At 43.5% G+C, this 12,765-nt stretch overlaps 1 long non-coding RNA gene across 1 annotated transcript in view; it reads right to left on the reverse strand.

Annotated features, from left to right (window-relative positions):
* Positions 1–4,050: 4,050 nt before the first annotated feature.
* Positions 4,051–12,765, reverse strand: part of LOC120391376 — a 43,183-nt gene continuing 34,468 nt past the window's right edge. Inside the window, exon 3 of the long non-coding RNA XR_005591281.1 lies at positions 4,051–4,503. This is a non-coding gene — a long non-coding RNA (uncharacterized LOC120391376). The remainder of the gene's footprint in view (positions 4,504–12,765) is intronic.

Consider the following 12,765-nt stretch of genomic DNA (forward strand, 5'->3'; position numbering starts at 1 on the left):
ACACATACACGTTGTTGTCCTTTAACAATTATTAAAAGCATAACAAAACTAAAAAAAAGCCTAAAAACTAGATTTAAACTTGGTCGTAACCTTGTTATGATTTAGGAGTTACCTTTAGCGAAATGATTCAGAATATACATAAATCACCAAATTCCCATCTTTTGAGGCAGCATTCTTTAGCATCCATTAATCTAGTGCTGGCTGCTCTTGAAGATCTACATGGTCCCAGAAGGGATTCTGTATCTCCTAATTGAAACTGTATGCTTAGGAGAATTATTGCTAAAGTGATTAAAAAAAATACTACTATCTTCTCTTCACAATGAGGATTATAATTCAGATTGCAAAAAAAGGAAACTCAAGTGGAAGAGATCTTTTTATACATACACATTTTAAGAACAAAATCTTAGCATACATACTGTGATTCTATAAGAAAGCAACACTCTGGTTTTAGTGGAATAGTTAGTTCAAGCTGTCCCCATTTGTGCTGTAGATGACATATTACATTTGATGAAATCCAGGACTACAGATCAATACACAATGGGATCAAGATATGCTCTGGAAAATGTAGTTCCTGCATCTTTAATATTCTCTATTTCCTTTTATCCTAACCTTCACGCTCCCAGGAGCTTAATAGTTCTTAGTCAGGATGGTGGCTTCAATACCCCCTCTTCTTCCTGATGGCAGACATATGTCTTCCGGCTTGCAGCGTTGATGAACATAAGACACCCTAATTTATAATATAAAATCTACTGGAAATAGCTATAGAGGCCAGAGTATACATGGCTTTTCAAATTAATTCTGAAGGTAAGATAGTATATGCAGCATTTGGGTAACTTGATCTAGATTTCAGATATTTGGTTACATGAAAGTGAGAATATAAAAAACACTTTAGCATGTAGCGGAATACTATTGCACACATTTGGAAAGGATCAAGTCAAGACTACCTAAATCATTCAATAAAATCTACTACATAAAACATCTAATAAATTGTAATGGCAAAGGCTTGTACAGAGAGGCTGAAATTCCAGCTATGCTCTGAAAAATAAGAGTTTGGTCACAGTCACTTTCTTTTTTTGCTGACTTTACTAGCCACTGGCTGCAAGTGTCCTGTTTCACTGGAACACCACAGAAGATGTTTGGGACCAGTCTCAAAGGAGAAGTTTTGTGGTATGCTGTGATTTGCTTTACGATTTGGGGGGATACTTTATTAATCCCTGAAGTCTCAAGTCACTTAAGACCATGACTAAATAAACAAAAAGGCAAAATAAAAAAAGGTGCATGGTATAAATGCAACTCATTAAAAAAAAAGTTAAATCACAAAACCACTAGGATAACAAGGAGAAATAAAAAGATTTCATAGTAAATTATTGATTTACATTGTAATAGTATCTTGCATGAAAATAAAACTTGCTAATTCAGTTATGTACACTGTAAATAAAACAAGAAATAAAAGAATCAGGACCAACGGTATTGAAAAAAAGTTATGATTTGAAATTAAATAATTAAAAAAAAAAAGAATGTAATTTAGAAGCTAAGGATTTTAACGAGGCCAACTGAATAATGGAATAATTTGCCAGGGCAATGCTATAGTTGTATAAAATAGAAGAAGTTACTGTTGATAACAAACCTGCATTGGGGCTGGGAATAGACTATATGAGCCAAAAGGTCATTTCCAGTTCTAGACTGTGGGGCTGAATTGCCCGATCAGTCCTTTGCCTTTCCCCTGAGGAGCTGCTAAAACCCCCTTGCCAGTTATGCCGGTGAGACAAGTGAGTTGAATGATACCTTTTATTGGACCAATTTCTGTTGATGGAAGGGACAAGTTTTCGAGCTCCACAGAGCTCTTCTTCAGGTCTGGGGAAGTCAACGAATCTGAAACCACCAAACTCCTTTGACTCATGCCATTGCACAACTATGAAATAGTTCACTATTAAACTGCGGGGGTGAGAGGTTTGTATCTCATTAGCAACCCCCCTACCCTGAAACAGAGGAAAGTTCTGTTAAAAAAAAAAAAAAAGAAAGAAAGGCAAATGAGGTGACATTGTATAGCTTTTATGACAAAATCCCTTAAAATACCAAATAATCTATAACTAAAAGAATTAACCTGACTCCTTTGTTCAGAGACAGTCATGTCAGAAACTGCAATTAACCCATCTAGGCTTTAATTTGTTAAATAAATGCTAACTCAAATTCCAGATGATAATCTGGAAATGTTGAATCTTCTACTCCTTCATAGAATCATAGAATATTGGGGTTGGAAGAGACCTCAAGAGGTCATTTAGTCCAATCCCCTGCTCAAAGCAGGACCAACACCAACTAAATCATCCGAGCCAAGGCTTTGTCAAGCCGGGCCTTAAAAACTTCTAAGGATGAAGGTTCCACCACCTTCCTAGGTAACCCATTCGAGTGCTTCACCACCCTCCTAGTGAAATACTGTTTCCTAATATCCAACCTAGACCTCCCCGACTGCAACTTGAGACCGTTGCTCCTTGTTCTGTCATCTGCTACCACTGAGAACAGTCTAGATCCATCCTCTTTGGAACCCCCCTTTAGGTAGTTGAAGGCTGCTATCAAATCTCCCCTCACTCTTCTCTTCTGCAGACTAAATAACCCCAGTTATCTCAGCCTCTCCTTGTAAGTCATGTGCCCCAGCCTCCTAATCATTTTCGTTGCCCTCTGCTGGACTCTCTCCAATTTGTCCGCATCCTTTCTGTAGAGGGGGGCCCAAAACTGGATGTAATACTCCAGCTGTGGCCTCACCAGTGCCGAATAGAGGGGAATAATCACTTCCCTCAATCTGCTGGCAATGCTCTTACTAACGCAGCCCAATATGCAATTGGCCTTCTTGACAACAAGGACACACTGCTGACTCATATCCAGCTTCTTGTCCTCTGTAATCCACAGGCCCTTTTCTGCAGAACTGCTGCTTAGCCAGTTGGTCCCCAGCCTGTAGCAGTGCATGGGATTCTTCCTTCCTAAAGTGCAGGACTCTGCACTTGTCCTTGTTGAACCTCATCAGATTTCTTTTGGCCCAATCCTCTCATTTGTTTAGGTCACTCTAGACCCTATCCCTACCCTCCAGCATCTCTCTCTCCCCCCAACTTAGTGTCATCTGCGAACTTGCTAAGGGTGCAATTATTCCCATCATCCAGGTCATTAATAAAGATGATGGGAATAATTGCACCCTTAGCAAGTTCGGAATAAAACCGGCTCGAGGACCGACCCCTGGGGCACTCTGCTTGATACTGGCTGCCAGCTAGACATCAAGCCGTTGATCACTACCTGTTGAGCCCGACAACCTAGCCAGCTTTCTATCCATCTTATAGTCCATTCATCCAATCCATACTTCTTTAACTTGCTGGCAAGAATACTGTGGCTTAAGCTCCCAGTCAATCTCTCTGGTTCCTCTAAATGACATCTCCAGCAAAGAGGAAAGCTTGAACAATCCTGATATTTTGAAGGTAAAAATAAGCCAGGATTTCCCCTGCCCCTCAGGCCTTTTATATTAGAGAAGCAAGAAGGAGCCAAACTTCCCCACCCCCAGAAGGTCACGTTTAGTGCAGGTAGGTAATATTACATTATCCCCAAGAGGGGATAAATGTGGAGTGGCATTTTCTGCCTAATATTCACTCTTCTTAATGAAGTCAACAGGGGAAAAATAAAATTGACAACTGACTAGGGTTTTTCATTTATATCAAGATTTTTTTTTAAAAAAAAGACACCTATCAGTGATTTCCAGATGGTTTGTCGTAATAGGAAACCCTGATTAACGCAATACAACTGAATGTTGATTCATGGAATTCACTATCCCAAGCCAAGACAATGTGCATGGCATCAACTTTAAAGAAATATCGTTCTTTCCTCTGGAATTGGATGAAATCTATTCAACATATTTAGAACAGTAAGAAAGCCAGACCCACATGCATGTGGACCTACATAGCCACATCCAGACCATCAGGACTTTCCAAATGACACCCAGCCCCCACTGAACTGCAGCAGCGAACTGAGATACAGGATGCTCTACAAGCATTGAAGGACATGTGTTATTTATTCACCCCCACAGCAAGAAGCCAGGCAGGATGGGGCTGGGACTGTTCCATGTAGAAGCTTTATAGTGAAAGGAGGAAGAGGATAATTTCCCTTCATTCTGATAAAGTTCCATATCCAATGTTAGTCTGCAATTCTTTACATTGTCATATAACAATGGGAGAAAGGGAAATTTGCCCAGGTGTAAATATACAAAAAACCTTACACTTATAAAAGGCAGCTGGGGCTTTTTAATGTCCACATAAGGCTTCAGATATAATTCTGAAGAGTCCACACACTTAGCTTCATGGAAGCGCTGTTTGTGTCTTGAGGATGAGCCCATCTGCTTGGAATTGAACCTGCTAGATATGGCTGCTGTACCAATTCTCTTGCTCCCGGCCCAAGTTTCCTCCCTTGTCTTTCGCATTTTCTCCTGTGTTTTTCTGTCTTATTTTATTTTGTTCTTTCTGAAAAGAACTAAACAAAAATGGCACACAGGATTTTAGAGCAAGCAAGTGACCATATCAACAAATAGAAGTGACTACAAGAGGACTAAAAATAAGTTTTTTTTAAAAAGTGTTTTAAAAGCTATCAGCAGGCACTGCAACATAACTACAGGTAAAGATTTTGTTGAATGGGGTTAGGCGAGCAAAAACATGGTCCTTGGCAAATGCATTCAGAAGGGATGAATGAAGGAAAGCGAGATCTAAAGAGGAGCATAAGGTACAAGGTTTGTGAATTTGGACCAAATCCCAATAGTTTAGGTGTTGAATTTGTTAAAATGTTATAGATTAGCATACCCACAAGATATTAAATGCCTTTCTGACCTCACTGGCAGCTAGTGCAGCTATGCAAATACAGAACTGATAAGAGTATGATGGGAATGATGAAAAACGAAATGAGAAGTTTGATTAGAAGTAGTGTCAAATTTGAAAGAAATTTGGAAGGTTGGTAAGCTGACAAATAACTATGGTATATACCATAGTTTTAGTATCAAAAGCAGCAGGGAGTGTATGCCTACATACATACATGCACACAAAAATATAAGTGCTGGGCATTGTTAAGGCTGACTTGAGCTTTGTACTCCTCCCCATACACACAGGTTAAACAAATTAAACTAATGAAACATACATGCTTTAAAAAAAAAGTCCATCTAATTTAGAAAACCAAGGATAAAATAAACTCAAACAAGGCCCTAAGAATCCTTACAGAAGCTGGCTTAACAAATATATCCAGAACTTCAGGTGGTCAAAAAGCAAGGCAGAGGTTAGTTTATTAGAACCCATAAACAAGCATTGAGTCCTCTTATTCAAACAAGAACATTTTAGTGCATCTAACTCCTGACATCTGCCAATAAGACAAACTCCTTAGAAAAAACTAGGAAAATAGGCATAACTTTAAGATGATGCTCAGAGCTATGTTACTGCTGCAATCCAGTTGCAGTTTATCCATTTTATGAAATGACACACTTGCAAAATTACATCCTTCCAGTGATTTTGTAGATTGCTGTCTCAAGGTCCAAAGTCTACTGAAGACATTGGGAATTTTTCCCCATAACTTTGGCTCAGGAAAGGGGGTTTAAGGTGCTTGTCTTTTCCAGCTCTGTATTCAGGCATAAGAGTAATGTGTGCATAAACTAAGATTTCACTTCCAAGCAGTATTATTCTGGACTGTAAAAATCAAATGTGCTGAGAACAGTGATCAACATATTGATGGGAAAAGCATGCAACTCTCCCGCTGAGGAGCACCAGCTAAACATGCACTAATTGATACCTTATACCACCATTTAAGTCACCACTGAATTTGCCTGAAAGTGTGAAGAGGACAGAAATCTCTGAAAGCATTTGCCCTTCTTGGTTTGGCTGGGTTAGCCTGGGGCTCAGATGAGGGAAATTCAGTGGGTGAGAATTGAAGTGGATGTAGGACTCTATAGGTTTTCAGATTTAAAGTGCCAAGTCATGCACTGACATGTACCCTATACAATCTCATTGACTAAGGGCTTGGCTACACTTACAAGTTGCAGCGCTGGTGGAGGCTTTCCAGCGCTGCAATTAACACCCCGTCCACACTTGCAGGGCACAACCAGCGCTGCAACTCCCTGGTTGCAGCGCTGGCTGAAAACCCATCCGGGTTGGGGTATAAGGAGTGCAGCGCTGGTGACACCAGCGCTGCTCAGCAGGTGTGGACACTCACCAGCGCTTTACCTGTCCTCCAGGGAATAAGGAGCTATCCCAGAATTCCTGTTCAGCCACTCTGCACATCAGTTTGCACTCTACTGCTCTTGCCTCAGGTGACCCGCCCTTTAAATGCCCCGGGAAATTTAAAAATCTCCTTCCTGTTTGCTGCAGCCAGGTGTGGAGTGCAATCAGTTAATCAGTTACAGGTTACAGGTAACCATGCCTCCACGCGGCAAACGAGCCCCAGCATGGAGCACAGGTGAATTGCAGGACCTCATCAGTGTTTGGGGTGAGGCATCTGTTCAGGCACAGCTGCGCTCCGGCTGTAGGAATTACGATATCTTTGAGCAGATAGCAAGGGACATGCTGGATAGGGGCCATCAACGGGACGCACTACAATGCAGGGTGAAAGTTAAAGAGCTGCGGAGTGCCTATTACAAAGCCCGCGAGGGTAATCGCAGATCCGGAGCTGCTCCAACGACCTGCCGTTTTTACTTGGAGATGGACAACATACTTGGGGGTGACCCCACTGCCAATCCCAGGGTAACGATGGACACTTCTGAGCAGGCTGGGGGACAGGAGGAGGAGGAGGCTGCGGGGGGAGAGGAAACCGCGAGTGAAGCTCCTGGGATGGGGAAGAAACCGCAGATTCCCTGGAGGCATGCAGCCAGGAGCTCTTCTCAAGCCAGGAGGAAAGTACCCAATCGCAGCAGCCAGCAGTTGCAGAAGGACAAGCAGAGGAGCGGGGTACCGGTAAGCGGCTTTTATTTTCTGGGTGGAAATGTTTCTGGAGAGGAAGGGGGGTTATGGATGCATGCATGGCAGCGTCTAGATGTGGAATAGCCCGTTGATGTGGTCTATCACGTCGCGGTAATCTGCTTCAGTTATCTCAGCACAAGCTTCATCCAGAGCGTGGGCAATATGCCTGCGCAGGTTTATAGGCAGAGCCACTGTGTCCCTTGTCCCAGTGACGGTGACGCGTCCGCGCCACTCTTCGGCCGGGGGGGGGGGACCATTTCTGAACACAGGCACGCCGCATAGGGTCCCGGGCGGAATCCACATTGCTCTAAAAGAGCCCCCCGCTGTTCCCTAGTGACTCGCAGTAGGGAAACATCTTCCAGGATTAAGTCCTGTGAAAAATGTTGGGAGACTCTTTAGTGAAGAGATAGGGAGATAAGATCACCCCTGCATCTGCATCTTCACTCAACCCCTCTAGCACTCCAGATTACCCGAAGCAACCAGCTCCCCTCTCACTCAAGCCCCTCTTCTCCCTATATAAGTAAACACTCCTCACTCACCATTTCGTGGCTTCTGTTGTGTTTTCCTTTTGGGATAAAGAATGCAAGTGAGAACTTGCAAGTGAGAACTCCCTCAGTGTAACAATTCATGTCTGGAGATAGTGGATACAATGCTGCCCGTGTTAAATGTTGTCATTTGTCTACAGTGACCTTGACTGGACTGCCCAGATGTTCAACATCACAGAGGCTTCAAAATTTGAGAAAAAATCCCCGAAAGAGCAAAGAGGACATGCTGAAAACTGTTCTTCAGCACTCTGCTACAGAGAGAAAAGAATTGAAGGAGTGGCGAGAGAAAGAAAGCAGGACCCGCAAGAGAAATGCAGTGGCCAAGAGGAAAAGCACGGAGCGGCTGCTAAGCATCCTGGAGCGCTGCCGGAGTCTATAGAGTCACTCGTTGCCATGCAAGCAGAGCACTACCGTGCTACTCCCCACCCGCCCGTCCTTTGTGCCTTGTGCCCCAATGTCAGCTCAAACCACCTTTCCCCAGCATCCAGGCTCTTACCACCACCAGCTGCCTCCAACACCTGTACGTTCCCCAACCAGCCCTGATACCTACCACCACCCTTACCCTCTGCATTCAACCCCATCACCATGCAGTATATGAACCCTGAAGTGCAGGATTCATTAAACAGCAATCCAGACATGGCATATGCAAACTTGTGACTGTACAGTTCACCAACCCACACCCTTGCCCTCTTGTGTTAATGAAATGTTGTGTGTCTGTCTGTCTGTCAAGGAAGTTTTTCTTTTCAATAAAACAATTCTTGGCTTTGAAAACAGTCTTTATTATAGCAGATAGTGAAAGATACCTTAGCCCAGTAAAGAAAGAGGCACTGCAAATCATATTATTATTATGGATAATAGAATAACAGTGTAAGCAGTGCAATTCACTCCCATGCAAGGCAGCAAACATTACTGTTGGCTTTCAGCCTCAAATTCTTCCCTCAAGGCATCCCTAATCCTTGAAGCCCTGTGCTGGGCCTCTCTATTAGCCCTGCTCTCTGGCTGTGCATATTCAGCCTCCAGGACTTGAACCTCGGTGGTCCATGCCTCACTGAATGTTTCACCCTTCCCTTCACAAATATTATGGAGGGTACAGCAAGCGCTTATAACCGCGGGATGCTGCTTCCCCCAAGTCTAGCTTCCCATACAAACATCTCCAGCGAGCCTTTAAACGCCCAAAAGCACACTCCACAGTCATTCTGCACCGGCTCAGCCTGTAGTTGAACCGGTCCTTGCTCCTGTCAAGCTTCCCTGTATAGGGTTTCATGAGCCAAGGCAGTAACGGGTATGTGGGGTCTCCAAGGATCACAGTGGGCATTTCGACATCCCCTACTGTGATCTTCCTGTCTGGGAAAAAAGTCCCTGCCTGCATCTTCCTGAACAGGCCACTGTTCCGAAAGATGCGTGCATCATGCACCTTTCCAGGCCAGCCTGTGTAAATGTCAATGAAACGCCCGCGGTGATCCACAAGCGCCTGGAGAACCATAGAGAAATACCCCTTACGATTAACGTACTCTGATGCCAGGTGGGGGGGGGCCAGAATAGGAATATGCGTCCCATCTATCGCCCCTCCACAGTTAGGGAAACCCATTTGTGCAAAGCCATCCACAATGTACTGCACGCTCCCCGGAGTCACGGTCTTTCTTTGCAGGATGCGATTAATTGCCTTGCAAACTTGCATCAAAACGATTCCCACGGTCGACTTTCCCACACCAAACTGGTTCCCGACCGACCGGTAGCTGTCTGGATTTGCCATCTTCCAGATTGCAATAGCCACCCGCTTTTCCACCGTCAGGGCAGCTCTCAATCTTGTGTCCTTGCGCCGCAGAGTGGGGGCGAGCTCAGCACACAGTCCCATGAAAGTGGCTTTTCTCATACGAAAGTTCTGCAGCCACTGCTCGTCATCCCAGACTTCCATGACGATGTGATCCCACCACTCAGTGCTTGTTTCCCGAGCCCAAAAGCGGCGTTCAACGGTGCTGAGCATTTCCGTGAATGCCGCAAGCACTGTAGTGTCACACGCGGCAGACAAATCCATATTGATATCATCGTCGGACTCCTCACTGTCACTTTGGAGCTGAAGGAATAGCTCGACTGCCAAACGTGTTGTGCTGGTGACACTCATCAGCAGAGTCCTCAGCAGATCGGGCTCCATTTGCCACAGAAATCGCGATTCACAGAGAGTAACAGAAAGACACTCACAATGGCGCCAAACGCTGCCGGAATGAATGCTGGGATGTGAAGCGATGCACCACGGGGCGCTGGCAAACAGGAAGCGGAATGACCCGCACACTTCCTTCCCCTTCCCACAATACTCAGCGCCAAAACGGCGCCAAAACGGGACGAGGTGTTCTGTGGGATAGCTGCCCACAATGCACCTCTCAATACAGCGCTGGAAAGTGCTGCAAGTGTGGCCACACTGCAGCGCTGGTAGCTGTCAGTGTGGCCACACTCCAGCGCTGGCCCTTACACAGCTGCATGAGCAGCGCTGTAACTCCCAGCGCTGCAACTTGTAAGTGTAGCCAAGCCCTAAGCAAGCAGTGAGACTAGCCTTAAGATCTAATCTTGTTTTCTGATATACCTACATAAAGAGAGAAGCTAAGATCATATGTTCCGTGCCTTGTTTTGAAGGCACACACCTCTGAATGAGGGGGCCGCCTAAGAGAATTGTGAATCTAATGTTTTCCTCTTCAGTGAAGGAGGACAGTCAGAATGACAGTATCGCACAGCACAGTGTTTGAGGAAACCCTTGCATAAGACAAAGTCAGGGCTAATGCCTAGGGAGGTCAGGCTTTGCCACCACAACCAGTGCTAATGGGGCATGGTGGAGTGAGATTGTCAGCAAAAAAGTGCTGTGATACAGAGCCCCAGAGCTTAATATGTAATGAAAGAAGAGCTAGTGCTCAAGCAATTTTTAAAAAACTTTTCATAACTGATGCAGCAAGCCCAGAGGTGGGTGGCTATGAACTGCCATGCCTAGAGGTGCTCAGCCCATGCACAAATTAAGCACTGCAGAGCCCAGATGGAAATCTGGCATTCTGGAAAGAGCAAGAGCAATACCAACAAAAAGGGGTGCAAATCATCCACTGTGTGAGACAGCAAAACATACCAGACAGAAATCACAAAGGTGAAAAAGGAAGAAGATGAGGGAAGGCCTAAAAGACCACCATTTTCATCAACTATCAGAGGGGTAGCCGTGTTAGTCTGGATTTGTAAAAGCAGCAAAGAGTCTTGTGGCACCTTATAGACTAACAGACGTTTGGGAGCATGAGCTTTCGTGGGTGAATACCCACTTCGTCAGATGCATGTAGACATTTGCAATAACCTCTGACCGACTATTCTCTCTCCTAGGACAGGCTTTCAGATTCTGGCATTTCATTCTCATGATAAAATATTCCAACAGGAACAGGAAGAGACAGCCCAAATGCATTTTAAACAGCAACCAGTAAAATGGACACATTGCAATTTTAAGATTGTAATCTTGTGGTCTTTCTTGGATAGCTTATTACTAGTCAAAACCAATTTGACTACCACTATCCATGCTTTTTGGTTTTGTTTTTTGTTATAACAAAATAGTTTTTTGGAGCACGTTTCAGAAGTTCTAGTTTTCTTCCAATTGGCACATAACAGCAAGTTGCTTACAAGGAACCTCATGACTCTGGGCCGAGTCTTGAAATATATAATCAGTTGCAAATGTTTTGGGGTGGATGGCTGACGAATGCAGTAACTTTATCACTTCTCCCATTTTTTACCATTAGCCAATCTTAGAAATTTCAAGGAAGGCAGCGCTCTTTTTTTAGCAAAAGTTTTGAGAATAATTAAAACAGCTGCTAGGCACTTCAAATTTGTCTGCTCCTAGTATAAATAAAAGTTGTGATAGTGCAGTAGCATCTGACCTAAAGTGCCACAATCCAGAGTACTGTGATCATTTCTATTGTGTTAAAAACCTAACAAATATGTAGTATTTTTTCCATCCCTTGTAAAAGCTTTTTCCTTTAATCAAGTAGCAACTCCTTCACCCCTCCCTGTTGCTATTCATTACATGTTTCAGCAAATATTACAGACTCATTGAAACATAAAACATTCCCCTCTCCAGTCACTACAATTTTTTTTTATTCTATTGGGAGGGCAGCCAGTTGCTTCATTTAGATCCAGCCTTCTCGAGTTTCAAGCTTGTTTATCATTTACAGTGATACAATTTTTTCCACTCAGTTGGTCACCTGTGATTTAGATGGATAATGAGAACATCCAGGAATGTCTTAGTAAGGATTGGAAGGGTTTGAAAGGGCTAAATAGCCTTTTATATGAGGTCACAAACCAATCTCTAACAGATGGGAGTGGTTATTCCATAAATTGTCTATTTTATGGTTTCTTGCACCTTCTACTGCAGCATCTGGTGTTGGCCACAATTTGAGATAGAAGATGGACCTCATTTCTGATCCAGGATAGAAATTCTATGATAAATTCTGAACAAACACAGCCAGATTAATTTGTCTGTGAAGAGTTTTAGAATGTTTCTTGCTCTTTCTGTAAATGAGGTGGGAAATGTAGATGATGCTGAAGTATATAAGGTTGTGTCAATGACTAGCCTAACTGCTGTGGGAGTTTTTCTATGGGGGGAGCGGGGAAGATCCAAAACACCTGCATGAGTCATTTATTAGAAAAGCAGCCATCCATTCATTCAAAGAAGCTCACCTTACTTTGAGGTTTGGAGGCCAACCCTTTCCTCATCCATTTACATTTCAACAGCAAATAAATCTCTCTCATTTTACAGAATTTTTAAAAAAGCTAAAAGTGGAAAAAGGTGTTTTAAAAGTTAAGATAGTAGCATTTAATAGTTTAGCTTTTCCTTTAAAAAAATATGTAATAGGCCAGCCGTAAGCACACAACCCTTTCTTCTACGCTCAGTTTCTACTTGTCCCTAAAGAATCTCAGTCTAACTGTTTGAGGGGTATTTAAAACCCTAAACAGAACAAAAATATAAAACTTTCCACACACAGAAAATGTGACTAGGCACTTTTAATGGAAAATAAATCATAATGGGATTTCCAAACTTGTGTACTAAAGGTACACAGCACTGATGCACATTGATAAGGTACTGGACTGGGAGTCAGGAGACCGGGGTTGTATTTTGGGCTCTGCCATTGACTTGCTGTGTAATCCTGTGAAAGCCACTTTACCTCTCTGTGCCTCTGGCTTTATTTCCCACCCTATATTCTTCATCTAGAACTGTAAACTCTTTGAGGTAGGGACCGTCTCTT

The sequence above is a fragment of the Mauremys reevesii genome, linkage group 1 (assembly GCF_016161935.1).
Source record: "Mauremys reevesii isolate NIE-2019 linkage group 1, ASM1616193v1, whole genome shotgun sequence".
Classification (NCBI taxonomy): domain Eukaryota; kingdom Metazoa; phylum Chordata; order Testudines; family Geoemydidae; genus Mauremys; species Mauremys reevesii.